This window comes from Stenella coeruleoalba (assembly GCF_951394435.1).
Source record: "Stenella coeruleoalba genome assembly, contig: scaffold_50, whole genome shotgun sequence".
In the NCBI taxonomy this organism is placed as follows: Eukaryota; Metazoa; Chordata; class Mammalia; order Artiodactyla; family Delphinidae; genus Stenella; species Stenella coeruleoalba.
The window spans coordinates 500,804-524,570 of record NW_027645987.1 but is presented as its reverse complement, the minus strand read 5'-3'; the positions used below and the strand labels follow the sequence as shown (position 1 = coordinate 524,570).

Sequence of the window (23,767 nt, the reverse complement as noted above, 5' to 3'; positions counted from 1 at the left end):
GATACTTACAAGTCAGGTACATTCTTAGGCGTTTAATATGCGGTGTTGAGTCCATTTCGTTGAGCAAGGAGTAGCTCTTGTCTATTCCATATTTGGCTTAAGGAACTTTATCTGTGCTCATTTCAATCTCTGGTTTTATGCAGCACCCCAACTCACCTTTCCCCTTAAGCAAGCATAAGTTGGTTTTCTAAATTTGAGACCCTGTTCTGTTCTGTAATTCAGTTCCTGTGTAGCCAAGTTTACATTCCGTGTATTACTGATATCTTATGATGTTTCTTTTTCTGTGTGACTTATTTCAGTTAGAATCATCATACCTGAATCCACTCATTGTGCTGCTAAGGGCCTGATGACACAGATGTCATTGCTGAGTGATACTGCATTGTAAGTAAATATCACAAGTTCTTTATCCATTTTTCACTTTCTGCGATGTTGAACTTGTACTGTAAATGAGGTTCTTGTAAACAGAGGCGTCCCAAACTTTGGGGTGGCTGTGTCTTTTTGATTTTAATTTCCCTAAGCTATAGGACCATAAGTGGAAGTGCCCTAGGTTCTGTTGCTTTGTTTTTTAGATGTTTCAGGAAACAGCATACACTTCTCCCAAGTGGTTGTTGGCAATTTACATCCCGCCCATCAGCATAACAAGGCTCCCAGTTCTCCATGGCCTGTCCTGCCTTTCTGGATTTTACACTTTTTTCAGATGGCCCTTTTGACCGGGGGGAAGTGAGACTTCATTGTAGTGCAGATTTCCTTTGCAAGCTTGCTTGGTTGGCCAAAAAGGGCGTATGCGTATTTTCCTGAATATATTCAGGAAAAAACGCATACGCCCTTTTTGGCCAAGTGCATCATTGTGGATGTTCTGCCTCTTTTCCTATGCTTTCAATGCAATTCCAGTCTACCTCCTGAAATCGGTTTCCTGCAATTCTGCCCCGCTTTCATGTGCTCTTGGCAGCCTTACTTCAGTCTATTTTTGGACGATAGCTGTCATTTATAACTCTGCAGGTTTGTGAATTACAGTGCCCCTGAGCTCCTTTCTTCAACTCGCTTTCTTGTGAGCTGGCTGCAACACCGCAGGATGGCTTCAGGCCCTAATCTGGTTCCGGCACGGCACGCTGAGCCTTTGGTTAATTCCTCTTCCTGGTGGGAAATGAGAGTTAAATTTGCCCGTCCAGACACCTCCAGCTAGTCTCTCATTGGTTCTCGCTATTCCTGTTCATCTTGCGCAGAAATTGCAAACTGGGCCAAACAGGAGGTTAAAGGCGCTGACCCTCCAAGTGGGGAGAGTGTTAGTAAAGCGTCTGGAATGTTGCACCCGAGTACCAGGGTACGAAAACTGAGACATATTTGAACACGTCTCCCGATCAAATGGTTGATCATACTCTAGGTTCCACATGCATGTTTTAGCTGAAGGAAGAATACCTTAAACCTGGGTAGTTGAAACCCGTGGAATGGGTACCATGCAATATGACTTCAAAGGGTCTTCATTTGCTCACTGAACCTCTCCAATCCTATCACTGCTGCGTTTATGCCCCTGTACAAATGCTTGATTCTCTTTCAGAGACATAGCAATCCATAGGTTTTAAGATACTTACAAGTCAGGTACATTCTTAGGCGTTTAATATGCGGTGTTGAGTCCATTTCGTTGAGCAAGGAGTAGCTCTTGTCTATTCCATATTTGGCTTAAGGAACTTTATCTGTGCTCATTTCAATCTCTGGTTTTATGCAGCACCCCAACTCACCTTTACCCTTAAGCAAGCATAAGTTGGTTTTCTAAATTTGAGACCCTGTTCTGTTCTGTAATTCAGTTCCTGTGTAGCCAAGTTTACATTCCGTGTATTACTGATATCTTATGATGTTTCTTTTTCTGTGTGACTTATTTCAGTTAGAATCATCATACCTGAATCCACTCATTGTGCTGCTAAGGGCCTGATGACACAGATTTCATTGCTGAGTGATACTGCATTGTAAGTAAATACCACAAGTTCTTTATCCATTTTTCACTTTCTGCGATGTTGAACTTGTAATGTAAACGAGGTTCTTGTAAACAGAGGCGTCCCAAACTTTGGGGTGGCTGTGTCTTTTTGATTTTAATTTCCCTAAGCTATAGGACCATAAGTGGAAGTGCCCTAGGTTCTGTTGCTTTGTTTTTTAGATGTTTCAGGAAACACCATACACTTCTCCCGAGTGGTTGTTGGCAATTTACATCCCGCCCATCAGCATAACAAGGCTCCCAGTTCTCCATGGCCTGTCCTGCCTTTCTGGATTTTACACTTTTTTCAGATGGCCCTTTTGACCAGGGGGAAGTGAGACTTCATTGTAGTGCAGATTTCCTTTGCAAGCTTGCTTGGTTGGCCAAAATGAGCGTATGCGTTTTTTCCTGAATATATTCAGGAAAAAACGCATACGCCCTTTTTGGCCAAGTGCATCATTGTGGACGTTCTGCCTCTTTTCCTATGCTTTCAATGCAATTCCAGTCTACCTCCTGAAATCGGTTTCCTGCAATTCTGCCCCGCTTTCAAGTCCTCTTGGCAGCCTTACTTCAGTCTATTTTTGGACGATAGCTGTCATTTATAACTCTGCAGGTTTGTGAATTACAGTGCCCCTGAGCTCCTTTCTTAACTCGCCTTCTTTTGAGCTGGGCGCAACACCGCAGGATGGCTTCAGGCCCTAATCTGGTTCTGGCATGGCACGCTGAGCCTTTGGTTAATTCCTCTTCCTGGTAGGAAATGAGAGTTAAATTTGCCCGTCCAGACACCTCCAGCTAGTCTCCATTGGTTCTCGCTATTCCTGTTCATCTTCCGCAGAAATTGCAAACTGGGCCAATCAGGAGGTTAAAGACACTGACCCTCCAAGTCGGGAGAGTGTTAGTAAAGCGTCTGGAATGTTGCACCCGAGTACCAGGGTACGAAAACTGAGACATATTTGAACACGTTTCCCGATCACATGGTTGATCATACTCTGGGTTCCACATGCATGTTTTCGCTGAAGGAAGAATACCTAAAACCTGGGTAGTTGAAACCCGTGGAATGGGTACCATGCAATATGACTTCAAAGGGTCTTCATTTGCTCACCGAACCTCTCCAATCCTATCACTGCTGCGTTTATGCCCCTGTACACATGCTTGATTCTCTTTCGGAGACATAGCAATCCATAGGTTTTAAGATACTTACTAGTCAGGTACATTCTTAGGCGTTTAATATGCCGTGTTGAGTCCATTTCGTTGAGCAAGGAGTAGCTCTTGTCTATTCCATATTTGGCTTAAGGAACTTTATCTGTGCTCATTTCAATCTCTGGTTTTATGCAGCACCCCAACTCACCTTTCCCCTTAAGCAAGCATAAGTTGGTTTTCTAAATTTGAGAACCTGTTCTGTTTTGGAATTCAGTTCCTGTGTAGCCAAGTTTACATTCCGTGTATTAGTGATATCTTATGATGTTTCTTTTTCTGTGTGACTTATTTCAGTTAGAATCATCGTACCTGAATCTACTCATTATGCTGCTACGGCCCTGATGACATAGATTTCATTGCTGAGTGATACTGCATTGTACGTAAGTACCACATGTTGTTTATCCATTTTTCACTTTCTGCGATGTTGAACTTGTACTGTAAACGAGGTTCTTGTAAACAGAGCCGTTCCAAACTTTGGGGTGGCTGTGTCTTTTTGATTTTAATTTCCCTAAGCTATAGGACCATAAGTGGAAGTGCCCTAGGCTCTGTTGCTTTGTTTTTTAGATGTTTCAGGAAACACCATACACTTCTCCCGAGTGTCTGTTGGCAATTTACATCCCGCCCATCAGCATAACAAGGCTCCCAGTTCTCCATGGCCTGTTGCCTTTCTGGATTTTACACTTTTTTCAGATGGCCCTTTTGACCGGGGGGAAGTGAGACTTCATTGTAGTGCAGATTTCCTTTGCAAGCTTGCTTGGTTGGCCAAAAAGGGCGTATGCGTTTTTTCCTGAATATATTCAGGAAAAAACGCATACGCCCTTTTTGGCCAAGTGCATCATTGTGGACGTTCTGCCTCTTTTCCTATGCTTTCAATGCAATTCCAGTCTACCTCCTGAAATCGGTTTCCTGCAATTCTGCCCCGCTTTCAAGTCCTCTTGGCAGCCTTACTTCAGTCTATTTTTGGACGATAGCTGTCATTTATAACTCTGCAGGTTTGTGAATTACAGTGCCCCTGAGCTCCTTTCTTCAACTCGCTTTCTTGTGACCTGGCCGCAACACCGCAGGATGGCTTCAGGCCCTAATCTGGTTCCGGCACGGCACGCTGAGCCTTTGGTTAATTCCTCTTCCTGGTGGGAAATGAGAGTTAAATTTGCCCGTCCAGACACCTCCAGCTAGTCTCTCATTGGTTCTGGCTATTCCTCTTCATCTTCCGCAGAAATTGCAAACTGGGCCAAACAGGAGGTTAAAGACACTGACTCTCCAAGTGGGGAGAGTGTTAGTAAAGCGTCTGGAATGTTGCACCCGAGTACCAGGGGAGGAAAACTGAGACATATTTGAACACGTCTCCCGATCACATGGTTGATCATACTCTAGGTTCCACATGCATGTTTTAGCTGAAGGAAGAATACCTAAAACCTGGGTAGTTGAAACCCGTAGAATGGGTACCATGCAATATGACTTCAAAGGGTCTTCATTTGCTCACCGAACCTCTCCAATCCTATCACTGCTGCGTTTATGCCCCTGTACACATGCTTGATTCTCTTTCGGAGACATAGCAATCCATAGGTTTTAAGATACTTACTAGTCAGGTACATTCTTAGGCGTTTAATATGCGGTGTTGAGTCCATTTCGTTGAGCAAGGAGTAGCTCTTGTCTATTCCATATTTGGCTTAAGGAACTTTATCTGTGCTCATTTCAATCTCTGGTTTTATGCAGCAACCCAACACACCTTTCCCCTTAAGCAAGCATAAGTTGGTTTTCTAAATTTGAGAACCTGTTCTGTTTTGGAATTCAGTTCCTGTGTAGCCAAGTTTACATTCCGTGTATTACTGATATCTTATGATGTTTCTTTTTCTGTGTGACTTATTTCAGTTAGAATCATCATACCTGAATCCACTCATTGTGCTGCTAAGGGCCTGATGACACAGATTTCATTGCTGAGTGATATTGCTTTGTAAGTAAATACCACAACTTCTTTATCCATTTTTCACTTTCTGCGATGTTGAACTTGTACTGTAAACGAGGTTCTTGTAAACGGAGGCGTCCCAAACTTTGGGGTGGCTGTGTCTTTTTGATTTTAATTTCCCTAAGCTATAGGACCATAAGTGGAAGTGCCCTAGGTTCTGTTGCTTTGTTTTTTAGATGTTTCAGGAAACACCATACACTTCTCCCGAGTGGTTGTTGGCAATTTACATCCCGCCCATCAGCATAACAAGGCTCCCAGTTCTCCATGTCCTGTCCTGCCTTTCTGGATTTTACACTTTTTTCAGATGGCCCTTTTGACCGGGGGGAAGTGAGACTTCATTGTAGTGCAGATTTCCTTTGCAAGCTTGCTTGGTTGGCCAAAAAGGGCGTATGCGTTTTTTCCTGAATATATTGAGGAAAAAACGCATACGCCATTTTTGGCCAAGTGCATCATTGTGGACGTTCTGCCTCTTTTCCTATGCTTTCAATGCAATTCCAGTCTACCTCCTGAAATCGGTTTCCTGCAATTCTGCCCCGCTTTCAAGTCCTCTTGGCAGCCTTACTTCAGTCTATTTTTGGACGATAGCTGTCATTTATAACTCTGCAGGTTTGTGAATTACAGTGCCCCTGAGCTCCTTTCTTCAACTCGCTTTCTTGTGAGCTGGCCGCAACACCGCAGGATGGCTTCAGGCCCTAATTTTGTTCCGGCCCGGCATGCTGAGCCTTTGGTTAATTCCTCTTCCTGGTGGGAAATGAGAGTTAAATTTGCCCGTCCAGACACCTCCAGCTAGCCTCTCATTGGTTCTCACTATTCCTGTTCATCTTCCGCAGAAATTGCAAACTGGGCCAAACAGGAGGTTAAAGGGACTGACTCTCCAAGTCGGGAGAGTGTTAGTAAAGCGTCTGGAATGTTGCACCCGAGTACCAGGGGAGGAAATCTGAGACATATTTGAACACGTCTCCCGTTCACATGGTTGATCATACTCTGGGTTCCACATGCATGTTTTAGCTGAAGGAAGAATACCTTAAACCTGGAGAGTTGAGACCCGTGTAATGGGTACCATGCAATATGACTTCAAAGGGTCTTCATTTGCTCACCGAACCTCTCCAATCCTATCACTGCTGCGTTTATGCCCCTGTACACATGCTTGATTCTCTTTCGGAGACATAGCAATCCATAGGTTTTAAGATACTTACTAGTCAGGTACATTCTTAGGTGTTTAATATGCGGTGTTGAGTCCATATCATTGATCAAGGAGTAGCTCTTGTCTATTCAATATTTGACTTAAGGAACTATATCTGTGCTCATTTCAATCTCTGGTTTTATGCAGCACCCCAACTCACCTTTACCCTTAAGCAAGCATAAGTTGGTTTTCTAAATTTGAGACCCTGTTCTGTTCTGTAATTCAGTTCCTGTGTAGCCAAGTTTACATTCCGTGTATTACTGATATCTTATGATGTTTCTTTTTCTGTGTGACTTACTTCAGTTAGAATCATCATACCTGAATCCACTCATTGTGCTGCTAAGGGCCTGATGACATAGATTTCATTGCTGAGTGATATTGCTTTGTAAGTAAATACCACAACTTCTTTATCCATTTTTCACTTTCTGCGATGTTGAACTTGTACTGTAAACGAGGTTCTTGTAAACAGAGCCGTTCCAAACTTTGGGGTGGCTGTGTCTTTTTGATTTTAATTTCCCTAAGCTATAGGACCATAAGTGGAAGTGCCCTAGGTTCTGTTGCTTTGTTTTTTCGATGTTTCAGGAAACACCATACACTTCTCCCGAGTGGTTGTTGGCAATTTACATCCCGCCCATCAGCATAACAAGGCTCCCAGTTCTCCATGGCCTGTCCTGCCTTTCTGGATTTTACACTTTTTTCAGATGGCCCTTTTGACCGGGGGGAAGTGAGACTTCATTGTAGTGCAGATTTCCTTTGCAAGCTTGCTTGGTTGGCCAAAAACGGCGTATGCGTTTTTTCCTGAATATATTCAGGAAAAAACGCATACGCCCTTGTTGGCCAAGTGCATCATTGTGGACGTTCTGCCTCTTTTCCTATGCTTTCAATGCAATTTCAGTCTACCTCCTGAAATCGGTTTCCTGCAATTCTGCCCCGCTTTCAAGTCCTCTTGGCAGCCTTACTTCAGTCTATTTTTGGACGATAGCTGTCATTTATAACTCTGCAGGTTTGTGAATTACAGTGCCCCTGAGCTCCTTTCCTCAACTCGCTTTCTTGTGACCTGGCCGCAACACCGCAGGATGGCTTCAGGCCCTAATCTGGTTCCGGCCCGGCATGCTGAGCCTTTGGTTAATTCCTCTTCCTGGTGGGAAATGACAGTTAAATTTGCCCGTCCAGACACCTCCAGCTAGCCTCTCATTGGTTCTCGCTATTCCTGTTCATCTTCCGCAGAAATTGCAAACTGGGCCAAACAGGAGGTTAAAGGGACTGACTCTCCAAGTCGGGAGAGTGTTAGTAAAGCGTCTGGAATGTTGCACCCGAGTACCAGGGTACGAAAACTGAGACATATTTGAACACGTCTCCCGTTCACATGGTTGATCATACTCTAGGTTCCACATGCATGTTTTAGCTGAAGGAAGAATACCTTAAACCTGGGTAGTTGAAACCCGTGGAATGGGTACCATGCAATATGACTTCAAAGGGTCTTCATTTGCTCACTGAACCTCTCCAATCCTATCACTGCTGCGTTTATGCCCCTGTACACATGCTTGATTCTCTTTCGGAGACATAGCAATCCATAGGTTTTAAGATACTTACAAATCAGGTACATTCTTAGGCATTTAATATGCGGTGTTGAGTCCATTTCGTTGAGCAAGGAGTAGCTCTTGTCTATTCCATATTTGGCTTAAGGAACTTTATCTGTGCTCATTTCAATCTCTGGTTTTATGCAGCACCCCAACTCACCTTTCCCCTTAAGCAAGCATAAGTTGGTTTTCTAAATTTGAGACCCTGTTCTGTTTTGGAATTCAGTTCCTGTGTAGCCAAGTTTACATTCTGTGTATTAGTGATATCTTATGATGTTTCTTTTTCTGTGTGACTTATTTCAGTTAGAATCATCGTACCTGAATCCACTCATTATGCTGCTACGGGCCTGATGACATAGATTTCATTGCTGAGTGATACTGCATTGTACGTAAGTACCACAAGTTCTTTATCCATTTTTCACTTTCTGTGATATTGAACTTCTACGGTAAACGAGGTTCTTGTAAACAGAGCCGTTCCAAACTTTGGGGTGGCTGTGTCTTTTTGATTTTAATTTCCCTAAGCTATAGGACCATAAGTGGAAGTGCCCTAGGCTCTTTTGCTTTGTTTTTTAGATGTTTCAGGAAACACCATACACTTCTCCCGAGTGTCTGTTGGCAATTTACATCCCGCCCATCAGCATAACAAGGCTCCCAGTTCTCCATGGCCTGTTGCCTTTCTGGATTTTACACTTTTTTCAGATGGCCCTTTTGACCGGGGGGAAGTGAGACTTCATTGTAGTGCAGATTTCCTTTGCAAGCTTGCTTGGTTGGCCAAAAAGGGCGTATGCGTTTTTTCCTGAATATATTCAGGAAAAAACGCATACGCCCTTTTTGGCCAAGTGCATCATTGTGGACGTTCTGCCTCTTTTCCTATGCTTTCAATGCAATTCCAGTCTACCTCCTGAAATCGGTTTCCTGCAATTCTGCCCCGCTTTCAAGTCCTCTTGGCAGCCTTACTTCAGTCTATTTTTGGACGATAGCTGTCATTTATAACTCTGCAGGTTTGTGAATTACAGTGCCCCTGAGCTCCTTTCTTCAACTCGCTTTCTTGTGAGCTGGCCGCAACACCGCAGGATGGCTTCAGGCCCTAATCTGGTTCCGGCACGGCACGCTGAGCCTTTGGTTAATTCCTCTTCCTGGTGGGAAATGAGAGTTAAATTTGCCCGTCCAGACACCTCCAGCTAGTCTCTCATTGGTTCTCGCTATTCCTGTTCATCTTCCGCAGAAATTGCAAACTGGGCCAAACAGGAGGTTAAAGACACTGACTCTCCAAGTGGAGAGAGTGTTAGTAAAGCTTCTGGAATGTTGCACCCGAGTACCAGGGGAGGAAAACTGAGACATATTTGAACACGTCTCCCGATCACATGGTTGATCATACTCTGGGTTCCACATGCATGTTTTAGCTGAAGGAAGAATACCTAAAACCTGGGTAGTTGAAACCCGTAGAATGCGTACCATGCAATATGACTTCAAAGGGTCTTCATTTGCTCACCGAACCTCTCCAATCCTATCACTGCTGCGTTTATGCCCCTGTACACATGCTTGATTCTCTTTCGGAGATATAGCAATCCATAGGTTTTAAGATACTTACTAGTCAGGTACATTCTTAGGCGTTTAATATGCGGTGTTGAGTCCATTTCGTTGAGCAAGGAGTAGCTCTTGTCTATTCCATATTTGGCTTAAGGAACTTTATCTGTGCTCATTTCAATCTCTGGTTTTATGCAGCAACCCAACTCACCTTTCCCCTTAAGCAAGCATAAGTTGGTTTTCTAAATTTGAGAACCTGTTCTGTTTTGGAATTCAGTTCCTGTGTAGCCAAGTTTACATTCCGTGTATTACTGATATCTTATGATGTTTCTTTTTCTGTGTGACTTATTTCAGTTAGAATCATCGTACCTGAATCCACTCATTGTGCTGCTAAGGGCCTGATGACACAGATTTCATTGCTGAGTGATATTGCTTTGTAAGTAAATACCACAACTTCTTTATCCATTTTTCACTTTCTGCGATGTTGAACTTGTACTGTAAACGAGGTTCTTGTAAACAGAGGCGTCCCAAACTTTGGGGTGGCTGTGTCTTTTTGATTTTAATTTCCCTAAGCTATAGGACCATAAGTGGAAGTGCCCTAGGCTCTGTTGCTTTGTTTTTTAGATGTTTCAGGAAACACCATACACTTCTCCCAAGTGGTTGTTGGCAATTTACATCCCGCCCATCAGCATAACAAGGCTCCCAGTTCTCCATGGCCTGTCCTGCCTTTCTGGATTTTACACTTTTTTCAGATGGCCCTTTTGACCGGGGGGAAGTGAGACTTCATTGTAGTGCAGATTTCCTTTGCAAGCTTGCTTGGTTGGCCAAAAAGGGCGTATGCGTTTTTTCCTGAATATATTCAGGAAAAAACGCATACGCCCTTTTTGGCCAAGTGCATCATTGTGGACGTTCTGCCTCTTTTCCTATGCTTTCAATGCAATTCCAGTCTACCTCCTGAAATCGGTTTCCTGCAATTCTGCCCCGCTTTCAAGTCCTCTTGGCAGCCTTACTTCAGTCTATTTTTGGACGATAGCTGTCATTTATAACTCTGCAGGTTTGTGAATTACAGTGCCCCTGAGCTCCTTTCTTCAACTCGCTTTCTTGTGACCTGGCCGCAACACCGCAGGATGGCTTCAGGCCCTAATTTTGTTCCGGCCCGGCATGCTGAGCCTTTGGTTAATTCCTCTTCCTGGTGGGAAATGAGAGTTAAATTTGCCCGTCCAGACACCTCCAGCTAGCCTCTCATTGGTTCTCACTATTCCTGTTCATCTTCCGCAGAAATTGCAAACTGGGCCAAACAGGAGGTTAAAGGGACTGACTCTCCAAGTCGGGAGAGTGTTAGTAAAGCGTCTGGAATGTTGCACCCGAGTACCAGGGGAGGAAAACTGAGACATATTTGAACACGTCTCCCGTTCACATGGTTGATCATACTCTGGGTTCCACATGCATGTTTTAGCTGAAGGAAGAATACCTTAAACCTGGAGAGTTGAGTCCCGTGTAATGGGTACCATGCAATATGACTTCAAAGGGTCTTCATTTGCTCACCGAACCTCTCCAATCCTATCACTGCTGCGTTTATGCCCCTGTACACATGCTTGATTCTCTTTCGGAGACATAGCAATCCATAGGTTTTAAGATACTTACTAGTCAGGTACATTCTTAGGTGTTTAATATGCGGTGTTGAGTCCATTTCATTGAGCAAGGAGTAGCTCTTGTCTATTCAATATTTGACTTAAGGAACTTTATCTGTGCTCATTTCAATCTCTGGTTTTATGCAGCACCCCAACTCACCTTTACCCTTAAGCAAGCATAAGTTGGTTTTCTAAATTTGAGACCCTGTTCTGTTCTGTAATTCAGTTCCTGTGTAGCCACGTTTACATTCCGTGTATTACTGATATCTTATGATGTTTCTTTTTCTGTGTGACTTATTTCAGTCAGAATCATCGTACCTGAATCCACTCATTATGCTGCTACGGGCCTGATGACATAGATTTCATTGCTGAGTGATACTGCATTGTACGTAAGTACCACAAGTTCTTTATCCATTTTTCACTTTCTGTGATATTGAACATGTACGGTAAACGAGGTTCTTGTAAACGGAGGCGTCCCAAACTTTGGGGTGGCTGTGTCTTTTTGATTTTAATTTCCCTAAGCTATAGGACCATAAGTGGAAGTGCCCTAGGCTCTGTTGCTTTGTTTTTTAGATGTTTCAGGAAACACCATACACTTCTCCCGAGTGGTTGTTGGCAATTTACATCCCGCCCATCAGCATAACAAGGCTCCCAGTTCTCCATGGCCTGTCCTGCCTTTCTGGATTTTACACTTTTTTCAGATGGCCCTTTTGACCGGGGGGAAGTGAGACTTCATTGTAGTGCAGATTTCCTTTGCAAGCTTGCTTGGTTGGCCAAAAAGGGCGTATGCGTTTTTTCCTGAATATATTCAGGAAAAAAAGCATACGCCCTTTTTGGCCAAGTGCATCATTGTGGACGTTCTGCCTCTTTTCCTATGCTTTCAATGCAATTCCAGTCTACCTCCTGAAATCGGTTTCCTGCAATTCTGCCCCACTTTCAAGTCCTCTTGGCAGCCTTACTTCAGTCTATTTTTGGACGATAGCTGTCATTTATAACTCTGCAGGTTTGTGAATTACAGTGCCCCTGAGCTCCTTTCTTCAACTCGCTTTCTTGTGACCTGGCCGCAACACCGCAGGATGGCTTCAGGCCCTAATCTGGTTCCGGCACGGCACGCTGAGCCTTTGGTTATTTCCTCTTCCTGGTGGGAAATGAGAGTTAAATTTGCCCGTCCAGACACCTCCAGCTAGTCTCTCATTGGTTCTCGCTATTCCTGTTCATCTTCCGCAGAAATTGCAAACTGGGCCAAACAGGAGGTTAAAGGGACTGACTCTCCAAGTGGGGAGAGTGTTAGTAAAGCGTCTGGAATGTTGCACACGAGTACCAGGGGAGGAAAACTGAGACATATTTGAACACGTCTCCCGATCACATGGTTGATCATACTCTAGGTTCCACATGCATGTTTTAGCTGAAGGAAGAATACCTGAAACCTGGGTAGTTGAAACCCTTGGAATGGGTACCATGCAATATGACTTCAAAGGGTCTTCATTTGCTCACTGAACCTCTCCAATCCTATCACTGCTGCGTTTATGCCCCTGTACACATGCTTGATTCTCTTTCGGAGACATAGCAATCCATAGGTTTTAAGATACTTACAAGTCAGGTACATTCTTAGGCGTTTAATATGCGGTGTTGAGTCCATTTCGTTGAGCAAGGAGTAGCTCTTGTCTATTCCATATTTGGCTTAAGGAACTTTATCTGTGCTCATTTCAATCTCTGGTTTTATGCAGCACCCCAACTCACTTTTACCCTTAAGCAAGCATAAGTTGTTTTTCTAAATTTGAGACACTGTTCTGTTCTGTAATTCAGTTCCTGTGTAGCCAAGTTTCCATTCCGTGTATTACTGATATCTTATGATGTTTCTTTTTCTGTGTGACTTATTTCAGTTAGAATCATCATACCTGAATCCACTCATTGTGCTGCTAAGGGCCTGATGACATAGATTTCATTGCTGAGTGATATTGCTTTGTAAGTGAATACCACAACTTCTTTATCCATTTTTCACTTTCTGCGATGTTGAACTTGTACTGTAAACGAGGTTCTTGTAAACAGAGCCGTTCCAAACTTTGGGGTGGCTGTGTCTTTTTGATTTTAATTTCCCTAAGCTATAGGACCATAAGTGGAAGTGCCCTAGGCTCTGTTGCTTTGTTTTTTAGATGTTTCTGGAAACACTATACACTTCTCCGAGTGGTTGTTGGCAATTTACGTCCCGCCCATCAGCATAACAAGGCTCCCAGTTCTCCATGGCCTGTCCTGCCTTTCTGGATTTTACACTTTTTCCAGATGGCCCTTTTGACCGGGGGGACGTGAGACTTCATTGTAGTGCAGATTTCCTTTGCAAGCTTGCTTGGTTGGCCAAAAAGGGCGTATGCGTTTTTTCCTGAATATATTCAGGAAAAAACACATACGCCCTTTTTGGCCAAGTGCATCATTGTGGACGTTCTGCCTCTTTTCCTATGCTTTCAATGCAATTCCAGTCTACCTCCTGAAATCGGTTTCCTGCAATTCTGCCCCGCTTTCAAGTCCTCTTGGCAGCCTTACTTCAGTCTATTTTTGGACGATAGCTGTCATTTATAACTCTGCAGGTTTGTGAATTACAGTGCCCCTGAGCTCCTTTCTTCAACTCGCTTTCTTGTGACCTGGCCGCAACACCGCAGGATGGCTTCAGGCCCTAATCTGGTTCCGGCCCGGCATGCTGAGCCTTTGGTTAATTCCTCTTCCTGGTGGGAAATGAGAGTTAAATTTGCCCGTCCAGACACCTCCAGCTAGCCTCTCATTGGTTCTCGCTATTCCTGTTCATCTTCCGCAGAAATTGCAAACTGGGCCAAACAGGAGGTTAAACGGACTGACTCTCCAAGTGGGGAGAGTGTTAGTAAAGCGTCTGGAATGTTGCACCCGAGTACCAGGGGAGGAAAACTGAGACATATTTGAACACGTCTCCCGATCACATGGTTGATCATACTCTAGGTTCCACATGCATGTTTTAGCTGAAGGAAGAATACCTTAAACCTGGGTAGTTGAAACCCGTGGAATGGGTACCATGCAATATGACTTCAAAGGGTCTTCATTTGCTCACCGAACCTCTCCAATCCTATCACTGCTGCGTTTATGCCCCTGTACACATGCTTGATTCTCTTTCGGAGACATAGCAATCCATAGGTTTTAAGATACTTACTAGTCAGGTACATTCTTAGGCGTTTAATATGGGGTGTTGAGTCCATTTCGTTGAGCAAGGAGTAGCTCTTGTCTATTCCATATTTGGCTTAAGGAACTTTATCTGTGCTCATTTCAATCTCTGGTTTTATGCAGCACCCCAACTCACCTTTCCCCTTAAGCAAGAATAAGTTGGTTTTCTAAATTTGAGACCCTGTTCTGTTCTGTAATTCAGTTCCTGTGTAGCCAAGTTTACATTCCGTGTATTACTGATATCTTATGATGTTTCTTTTTCTGTGTGACTTATTTCAGTTAGAATCATCATACCTGAATCCACTCATTGTGCTGCTAAGGGCCTGATGACACAGATTTCATTGCTGAGTGATATTGCTTTGTAAGTAAATACCACAACTTCTTTATCCATTTTTCACTTTCTGCGATGTTGAACTTGTACTGTAAACGAGGTTCTTGTAAACAGAGCCATTCCAAACTTTGGGGTGGCTGTGTCTTTTTGATTTTAATTTCCCTAAGCTATAGGACCATAAGTGGAAGTGCCCTAGGTTCTGTTGCTTTGTTTTTTAGATGTTTCAGGAAACACCATACACTTCTCCCGAGTGGTTGTTGGCAATTTACATCCCGCCCATCAGCATAACAAGGCTCCCAGTTCTCCATGGCCTGTCCTGCCTTTCTGGATTTTACACTTTTTTCAGATGGCCCTTTTGACCGGGGGGAAGTGAGACTTCATTGTAGTGCAGATTTCCTTTGCAAGCTTGCTTGGTTGGCCAAAAAGGGCGTATGCGTTTTTTCCTGAATATATTCAGGAAAAAACGCATACGCCCTTTTTGGCCAAGTGCATCATTGTGGACGTTCTGCCTCTTTTCCTATGCTTTCAATGCAATTCCAGTCTACCTCCTGAAATCGGTTTCCTGCAATTCTGCCCCGCTTTCAAGTCCTCTTGGGAGCCTTACTTCAGTCTATTTTTGGACGATAGCTGTCATTTATAACTCTGCAGGTTTGTGAATTACAGTGCCCCTGAGCTCCTTTCTTCAACTCGCTTTCTTGTGAGCTGGCCGCAACACCGCAGGATGGCTTCAGGCCCTAATCTGGTTCCGGCATGGCACGCTGAGCCTTTGGTTAATTCCTCTTCCTGGTGGGAAATGAGAGTTAAATTTGCCCGTCCAGACACCTCCAGCTGGTCTCTCATTGGTTCTCGCTATTCCTGTTCATCTTCCGCAGAAATTGCAAACTGGGCCAATCAGGAGGTTAAAGACACTGACCCTCCAAGTCGGGAGAGTGTTAGTAAAGCGTCTGGAATGTTGCACCCGAGTACCAGGGTACGAAAACTGAGACATATTTGAACACGTTTCCCGATCACATGGTTGATCATACTCTGGGTTCCACATGCATGTTTTCGCTGAAGGAAGAATACCTAAAACCTGGGTAGTTGAAACCCGTGGAATGGGTACCATGCAATATGACTTCAAAGGGTCTTCATTTGCTCACCGAACCTCTCCAATCCTATCACTGCTGCGTTTATGCCCCTGTACACATGCTTGATTCTCTTTCGGAGACATAGCAATCCATAGGTTTTAAGATACTTACTAGTCAGGTACATTCTTAGGCGTTTAATATGCGGTGTTGAGTCCATTTCGTTGAGCAAGGAGTAGCTCTTGTCTATTCCATATTTGGCTTAAGGAACTTTATCTGTGCTCATTTCAATCTCTGGTTTTATGCAGCACCCCAACTCACCTTTCCCCTTAAGCAAGCATAAGTTTGTTTTCTAAATTTGAGAACCTGTTCTGTTTTGGAATTCAGTTCCTGTGTAGCCAAGTTTACATTCCGTGTATTAGTGATATCTTATGATGTTTCTTTTTCTGTGTGACTTATTTCAGTTAGAATCATCGTACCTGAATCTACTCATTATGCTGCTACGGCCCTGATGACATAGATTTCATTCCTGAGTGATACTGCATTGTACGTAAGTACCACATGTTGTTTATCCATTTTTCACTTTCTGCGATGTTGAACTTGTACTGTAAACGAGGTTCTTGTAAACAGAGCCGTTCCAAACTTTGGGGTGGCTGTGTCTTTTTGATTTTAATTTCCCTAAGCTATAGGACCATAAGTGGAAGTGCCCTAGGCTCTGTTGCTTTGTTTTTTAGATGTTTCAGGAAACACCATACACTTCTCCCGAGTGTCTGTTGGCAATTTACATCCCGCCCATCAGCATAACAAGGCTCCCAGTTCTCCATGGCCTGTTGCCTTTCTGGATTTTACACTTTTTTCAGATGGCCCTTTTGACCGGGGGGAAGTGAGACTTCATTGTAGTGCAGATTTCCTTTGCAAGCTTGCTTGGTTGGCCAAAAAGGGCGTATGCGTTTTTTCCTGAATATATTCAGGAAAAAACGCATACGCCCTTTTTGGCCAAGTGCATCATTGTGGACGTTCTGCCTCTTTTCCTATGCTTTCAATGCAATTCCAGTCTACCTCCTGAAATCGGTTTCCTGCAATTCTGCCCCACTTTCAAGTCCTCTTGGCAGCCTTACTTCAGTCTATTTTTGGACGATAGCTGTCATTTATAACTCTGCAGGTTTGTGAATTACAGTGCCCCTGAGCTCCTTTCTTCAACTCGCTTTCTTGTGAGCTGGCCGCAACACCGCAGGATGGCTTCAGGCCCTAATCTGGTTCCGGCACGGCACGCTGAGCCTTTGGTTAATTCCTCTTCCTGGTGGGAAATGAGAGTTAAATTTGCCCGTCCAGACACCTCCAGCTAGTCTCTCATTGGTTCTGGCTATTCCTGTTCATCTTCCGCAGAAATTGCAAACTGGGCCAAACAGCAGGTTAAAGACACTGACTCTCCAAGTGGGGAGAGTGTTAGTAAAGCGTCTGGAATGTTGCACCCGAGTACCAGGGGAGGAAAACTGAGACATATTTGAACACGTCTCCCGATCACATGGTTGATCATACTCTAGGTTCCACATGCATGTTTTAGCTGAAGGAAGAATACCTAAAACGTGGGTAGTTGAAACCCGTAGAATGGGTACCATGCAATATGACTTCAAAGGGTCTTCATTTGCTCACCGAACCTCTCCAATCCTATCACTGCTGCGTTTATGCCCCTGTACACATGCTTGATTCTCTTTCGGAGACATAGCAATCCATAGGTTTTAAGATACTTACTAGTCAGGTACATTCTTAGGCGTTTAATATGCGGTGTTGAGTCCATTTCGTTGAGCAAGGAGTAGCTCTTGTCTATTCCATATTTGGCTTAAGGAACTTTATCTGTGCTCATTTCAATCTCTGGTTTTATGCAGCAACCCAACACACCTTTCCCCTTAAGCAAGCATAAGTTGGTTTTCTAAATTTGAGAACCTGTTCTGTTTTGGAATTCAGTTCCTGTGTAGCCAAGTTTACATTCCGTGTATTACTGATATCTTATGATGTTTCTTTTTCTGTGTGACTTATTTCAGTTAGAATCATCATACCTGAATCCACTCATTGTGCTGCTAAGGGCCTGATGACACAGATTTCATTGCTGAGTGATATTGCTTTGTAAGTAAATACCACAACTTCTTTATCCATTTTTCACTTTCTGCGATGTTGAACTTGTACTGTAAACGAGGTTCTTGTAAACGGAGGCGTCCCAAACTTTGGGGTGGCTGTGTCTTTTTGATTTTAATTTCCCTAAGCTATAGGACCATAAGTGGAAGTGCCCTAGGTTCTGTTGCTTTGTTTTTTAGATGTTTCAGGAAACACCATACACTTCTCCCGAGTGGTTGTTGGCAATTTACATCCCGCCCATCAGCATAACAAGGCTCCCAGTTCTCCATGTCCTGTCCTGCCTTTCTGGATTTTACACTTTTTTCAGATGGCCCTTTTGACCGGGGGGAAGTGAGACTTCATTGTAGTGCAGATTTCCTTTGCAAGCTTGCTTGGTTGGCCAAAAAGGGCGTATGCGTTTTTTCCTGAATATATTGAGGAAAAAACGCATACGCCCTTTTTGGCCAAGTGCATCATTGTGGACGTTCTGCCTCTTTTCCTATGCTTTCAATGCAATTCCAGTCTACCTCCTGAAATCGGTTTCCTGCAATTCTGCCCCGCTTTCAAGTCCTCTTGGCAGCCTTACTTCAGTCTATTTTTGGACGATAGCTGTCATTTATAACTCTGCAGGTTTGTGAATTACAGTGCCCCTGAGCTCCTTTCTTCAACTCGCTTTCTTGTGACCTGGCAGCAACACCGCAGGATGGCTTCAGGCCCTAATTTTGTTCCGGCCCGGCATGCTGAGCCTTTGGTTAATTCCTCTTCCTGGTGGGAAATGAGAGTTAAATTTGCCCGTCCAGACACCTCCAGCTAGCCTCTCATTGGTTCTCACTATTCCTGTTCATCTTCCGCAGAAATTGCAAACTGGGCCAAACAGGAGGTTAAAGGGACTGACTCTCCAAGTCGGGAGAGTGTTAGTAAAGCGTCTGGAATGTTGCACCCGAGTACCAGGGGAGGAAAACTGAGACATATTTGAACACGTCTCCCGTTCACATGGTTGATCATACTCTGGGTTCCACATGCATGTTTTAGCTGAAGGAAGAATACCTTAAACCTGGAGAGTTGAGACCCGTGTAATGGGTACCATGCAATATGACTTCAAAGGGTCTTCATTTGCTCACCGAACCTCTCCAATCCTATCACTGCTGCGTTTATGCCCCTGTACACATGCTTGATTCTCTTTCGGAGACATAGCAATCCATAGGTTTTAAGATACTTACTAGTCAGGTACATTCTTAGGTGTTTAATATGCGGTGTTGAGTCCATATCATTGATCAAGGAGTAGCTCTTGTCTATTCAATATTTGACTTAAGGAACTTTATCTGTGCTCATTTCAATCTCTGGTTTTATGCAGCACCCCAACTCACCTTTACCCTTAAGCAAGCATAAGTTGGTTTTCTAAATTTGAGACCCTGTTCTGTTCTGTAATTCAGTTCCTGTGTAGCCAAGTTTACATTCCGTGTATTAGTGATATCTTATGATGTTTCTTTTTCTGTGTGACTTATTTCAGTCAGAATCATCGTACCTGAATCCACTCATTATGCTGCTACGGGCCTGATGACATAGATTTCATTGCTGAGTGATACTGCATTGTACGTAAGTACCACACGTTCTTTATCCATTTTTCACTTTCTGTGATATTGAACATGTACGGTAAACGAGGTTCTTGTAAACGGAGGCGTCCCAAACTTTGGGGTGGCTGTGTCTTTTTGATTTTAATTTCCCTAAGCTATAGGACCATAAGTGGAAGTGCCCTAGGCTCTGTTGCTTTGTTTTTTAGATGTTTCAGGAAACACCATACACTTCTCCCGAGTGGTTGTTGGCAATTTACATCCCGCCCATCCTCATAACAAGGCTCCCAGTTCTCCATGGCCTGTCCTGCCTTTCTGGATTTTACACTTTTTTCAGATGGCCCTTTTGACCGGGGGGAAGTGAGACTTCATTGTAGTGCAGATTTCCTTTGCAAGCTTGCTTGGTTGGCCAAAAAGGGCGTATGCGTTTTTTCCTGAATATATTCAGGAAAAAACGCATACGCCCTTTTTGGCCAAGTGCATCATTGTGGACGTTCTGCCTCTTTTCCTATGCTTTCAATGCAATTCCAGTCTACCTCCTGAAATCGCTTTCCTGCAATTCTGCCCCACTTTCAAGTCCTCTTGGCATCCTTACTTCAGTCTATTTTTGGACGATAGCTGTCATTTATGACTCTGCAGGTTTCTGAATTACAGTGCCCCTGAGCTCCTTTCTTCAACTCGGTTTCTTGTGACCTGGCAGCAACACCGCAGGATGGCTTCAGGCCCTAATCTGGTTCCGGCACGGCACACTGAGCCTTTGGTTATTTCCTCTTCCTGGTGGGAAATGAGAGTTAAATTTGCCCGTCCAGACACCTCCAGCTAGCCTCTCATTGGTTCTCGCTATTCCTGTTCATCTTCCGCAGAAATTGCAAACTGAGCCAAACAGGAGGTTAAAGGCGCTGACTCTCCAAGTGGGGAGAGTGTTAATAAAGCGTCTGGAATGTTGCACCCGAGTACCAGGGGAGGAAAACTGAGACATATTTGAACACATCTCCCGTTCACATGGTTGATCATACTTGGGTTCCACATGCATGTTTTAGCTGAAGGAAGAATACCTTAAACCTGGAGAGTTGAGACCCATGGAATGGGTCCCATGCAATATGACTTCAAAGGGTCTTCATTTGCTCACCGAACCTCTCCAATCCTATCACTGCTGCGTTTATGCCCCTGTACACACGCTTGATTCTCTTTTGGAGACATAGCAATCCATAGGTTTTAAGATACTTACTAGTCAGGTACATTCTTAGGCGTTTAATATGGGGTGTTGAGTCCATTTCGTTGAGCAAGGAGTAGCTCTTGTCTATTCCATATTTGGCTTAAGGAACTTTATCTGTGCTCATTTCAATCTCTGGTTTTATGCAGCACCCCAACTCACCTTTCCCCTTAAGCAAGCATAAGTTGGTTTTCTAAATTTGAGACCCTGTTCTGTTTTGGAATTCAGTTCCTGTGTAGCCAAGTTTACATTCTGTGTATTAGTGATATCTTATGATGTTTCTTTTTCTGTGTGACTTATTTCAGTTAGAATCATCGTACCTGAATCCACTCATTATGCTGCTACGGGCCTGATGACATAGATTTCATTGCTGAGTGATACTGCATTGTACGTAAGTACCACAAGTTCTTTATCCATTTTTCACTTTCTGTGATATTGAACTTCTACGGTAAACGAGGTTCTTGTAAACAGAGCCGTTCCAAACTTTGGGGTGGCTGTGTCTTTTTGATTTTAATTTCCCTAAGCTATAGGACCATAAGTGGAAGTGCCCTAGGCTCTTTTGCTTTGTTTTTTAGATGTTTCAGGAAACACCATACACTTCTCCCGAGTGTCTGTTGGCAATTTACATCCCGCCCATCAGCATAACAAGGCTCCCAGTTCTCCATGGCCTGTTGCCTTTCTGGATTTTACACTTTTTTCAGATGGCCCTTTTGACCGGGGGGAAGTGAGACTTCATTGTAGTGCAGATTTCCTTTGCAAGCTTGCTTGGTTGGCCAAAAAGGGCGTATGCGTTTTTTCCTGAATATATTCAGGAAAAAACGCATACGCCCTTTTTGGCCAAGTGCATCATTGTGGACGTTCTGCCTCTTTTCCTATGCTTTCAATGCAATTCCAGTCTACCTCCTGAAATCGGTTTCCTGCAATTCTGCCCCGCTTTCAAGTCCTCTTGGCAGCCTTACTTCAGTCTATTTTTGGACGATAGCTGTCATTTATAACTCTGCAGGTTTGTGAATTACAGTGCCCCTGAGCTCCTTTCTTCAACTCGCTTTCTTGTGAGCTGGCCGCAACACCGCAGGATGGCTTCAGGCCCTAATCTGGTTCCGGCACGGCACGCTGAGCCTTTGGTTAATTCCTCTTCCTGGTGGGAAATGAGAGTTAAATTTGCCCGTCCAGACACCTCCAGCTAGTCTCTCATTGGTTCTCGCTATTCCTGTTCATCTTCCGCAGAAATTGCAAACTGGGCCAAACAGGAGGTTAAAGACACTGACTCTCCAAGTGGAGAGAGTGTTAGTAAAGCTTCTGGAATGTTGCACCCGAGTACCAGGGGAGGAAAACTGAGACATATTTGAACACGTCTCCCGATCACATGGTTGATCATACTCTGGGTTCCACATGCATGTTTTAGCTGAAGGAAGAATACCTAAAACCTGGGTAGTTGAAACCCGTAGAATGGGTACCATGCAATATGACTTCAAAGGGTCTTCATTTGCTCACCGAACCTCTCCAATCCTATCACTGCTGCGTTTATGCCCCTGTACACATGCTTGATTCTCTTTCGGAGATATAGCAATCCATAGGTTTTAAGATACTTACTAGTCAGGTACATTCTTAGGCGTTTAATATGCGGTGTTGAGTCCATTTCGTTGAGCAAGGAGTAGCTCTTGTCTATTCCATATTTGGCTTAAGGAACTTTATCTGTGCTCATTTCAATCTCTGGTTTTATGCAGCAACCCAACTCACCTTTCCCCTTAAGCAAGCATAAGTTGGTTTTCTAAATTTGAGAACCTGTTCTGTTTTGGAATTCAGTTCCTGTGTAGCCACGTTTACATTCCGTGTATTACTGATATCTTATGATGTTTCTTTTTCTGTGTGACTTATTTCAGTCAGAATCATCGTACCTGAATCCACTCATTATGCTGCTACGGGCCTGAATACATAGATTTCATTGCTGAGTGATACTGCATTGTACGTAAGTACCACAAGTTCTTTATCCATTTTTCACTTTCTGTGATATTGAACATGTACGGTAAACGAGGTTCTTGTAAACGGAGGCGTCCCAAACTTTGGGGTGGCTGTGTCTTTTTGATTTTAATTTCCCTAAGCTATAGGACCATAAGTGGAAGTGCCCTAGGCTCTGTTGCTTTGTTTTTTAGATGTTTCAGGAAACACCATACACTTCTCCCCAGTGGTTGTTGGCAATTTACATCCCGCCCATCAGCATAACAAGGCTCCCAGTTCTCCATGGCCTGTCCTGCCTTTCTGGATTTTACACTTTTTTCAGATGGCCCTTTTGACCGGGGGGAAGTGAGACTTCATTGTAGTGCAGATTTCCTTTGCAAGCTTGCTTGGTTGGCCAAAAAGGGCGTATGCGTTTTTTCCTGAATATATTCAGGAAAAAACGCATACGCCCTTTTTGGCCAAGTGCATCATTGTGGACGTTCTGCCTCTTTTCCTATGCTTTCAATGCAATTCCAGTCTACCTCCTGAAATCGGTTTCCTGCAATTCTGCCCCACTTTCAAGTCCTCTTGGCAGCCTTACTTCAGTCTATTTTTGGACGATAGCTGTCATTTATAACTCTGCAGGTTTGTGAATTACAGTGCCCCTGAGCTCCTTTCTTCAACTCGCTTTCTTGTGACCTGGCCGCAACACCGCAGGATGGCTTCAGGCCCTAATCTGGTTCCGGCACGGCACGCTGAGCCTTTGGTTATTTCCTCTTCCTGGTGGGAAATGAGAGTTAAATTTGCCCGTCCAGACACCTCCAGCTAGTCTCTCATTGGTTCTCGCTATTCCTGTTCATCTTCCGCAGAAATTGCAAACTGGGCCAAACAGGAGGTTAAAGGCGCTGACTCTCCAAGTGGCGAGAGTGTTAGTAAAGCGTCTGGAATGTTGCACCCGAGTACCAGGGGAGGAAAACTGAGACATATTTGAACACGTCTCCCGTTCACATGGTTGATCATACTTGGGTTCCACATGCATGTTTTAGCTGAAGGAAGAATACCTTAAACCTGGAGAGTTAAGACCCGTGTAATGGGTACCATGCAATATGACTTCAAAGGGTCTTCATTTGCTCACCGAACCTCTCCAATCCTATCACTGCTGCGTTTATGCCCCTGTACACACGCTTGATTCTCTTTTGGAGACATAGCAATCCATAGGTTTTAAGATACTTACTAGTCAGGTACATTCTTAGGCGTTTAATATGGGGTGTTGAGTCCATTTCGTTGAGCAAGGAGTAGCTCTTG

At 43.9% G+C, this 23,767-nt stretch overlaps 1 long non-coding RNA gene across 15 annotated transcripts in view; it reads left to right on the top strand.

Moving 5' to 3' along the window:
• Nucleotides 1–23,767, top strand: part of LOC307181410 — a 1,574,020-nt gene that overhangs the window by 1,216,311 nt on the left and 333,942 nt on the right. Inside the window, exon 3 of one of the 15 annotated variants that reach the window (XR_013826709.1) lies at nucleotides 22,412–22,493. The exons of the other annotated variants lie outside the window; for them this stretch is intronic. This is a non-coding gene — a long non-coding RNA (uncharacterized lncRNA). The remainder of the gene's footprint in view (nucleotides 1–22,411; nucleotides 22,494–23,767) is intronic. 15 annotated transcript variants of the gene reach the window in all.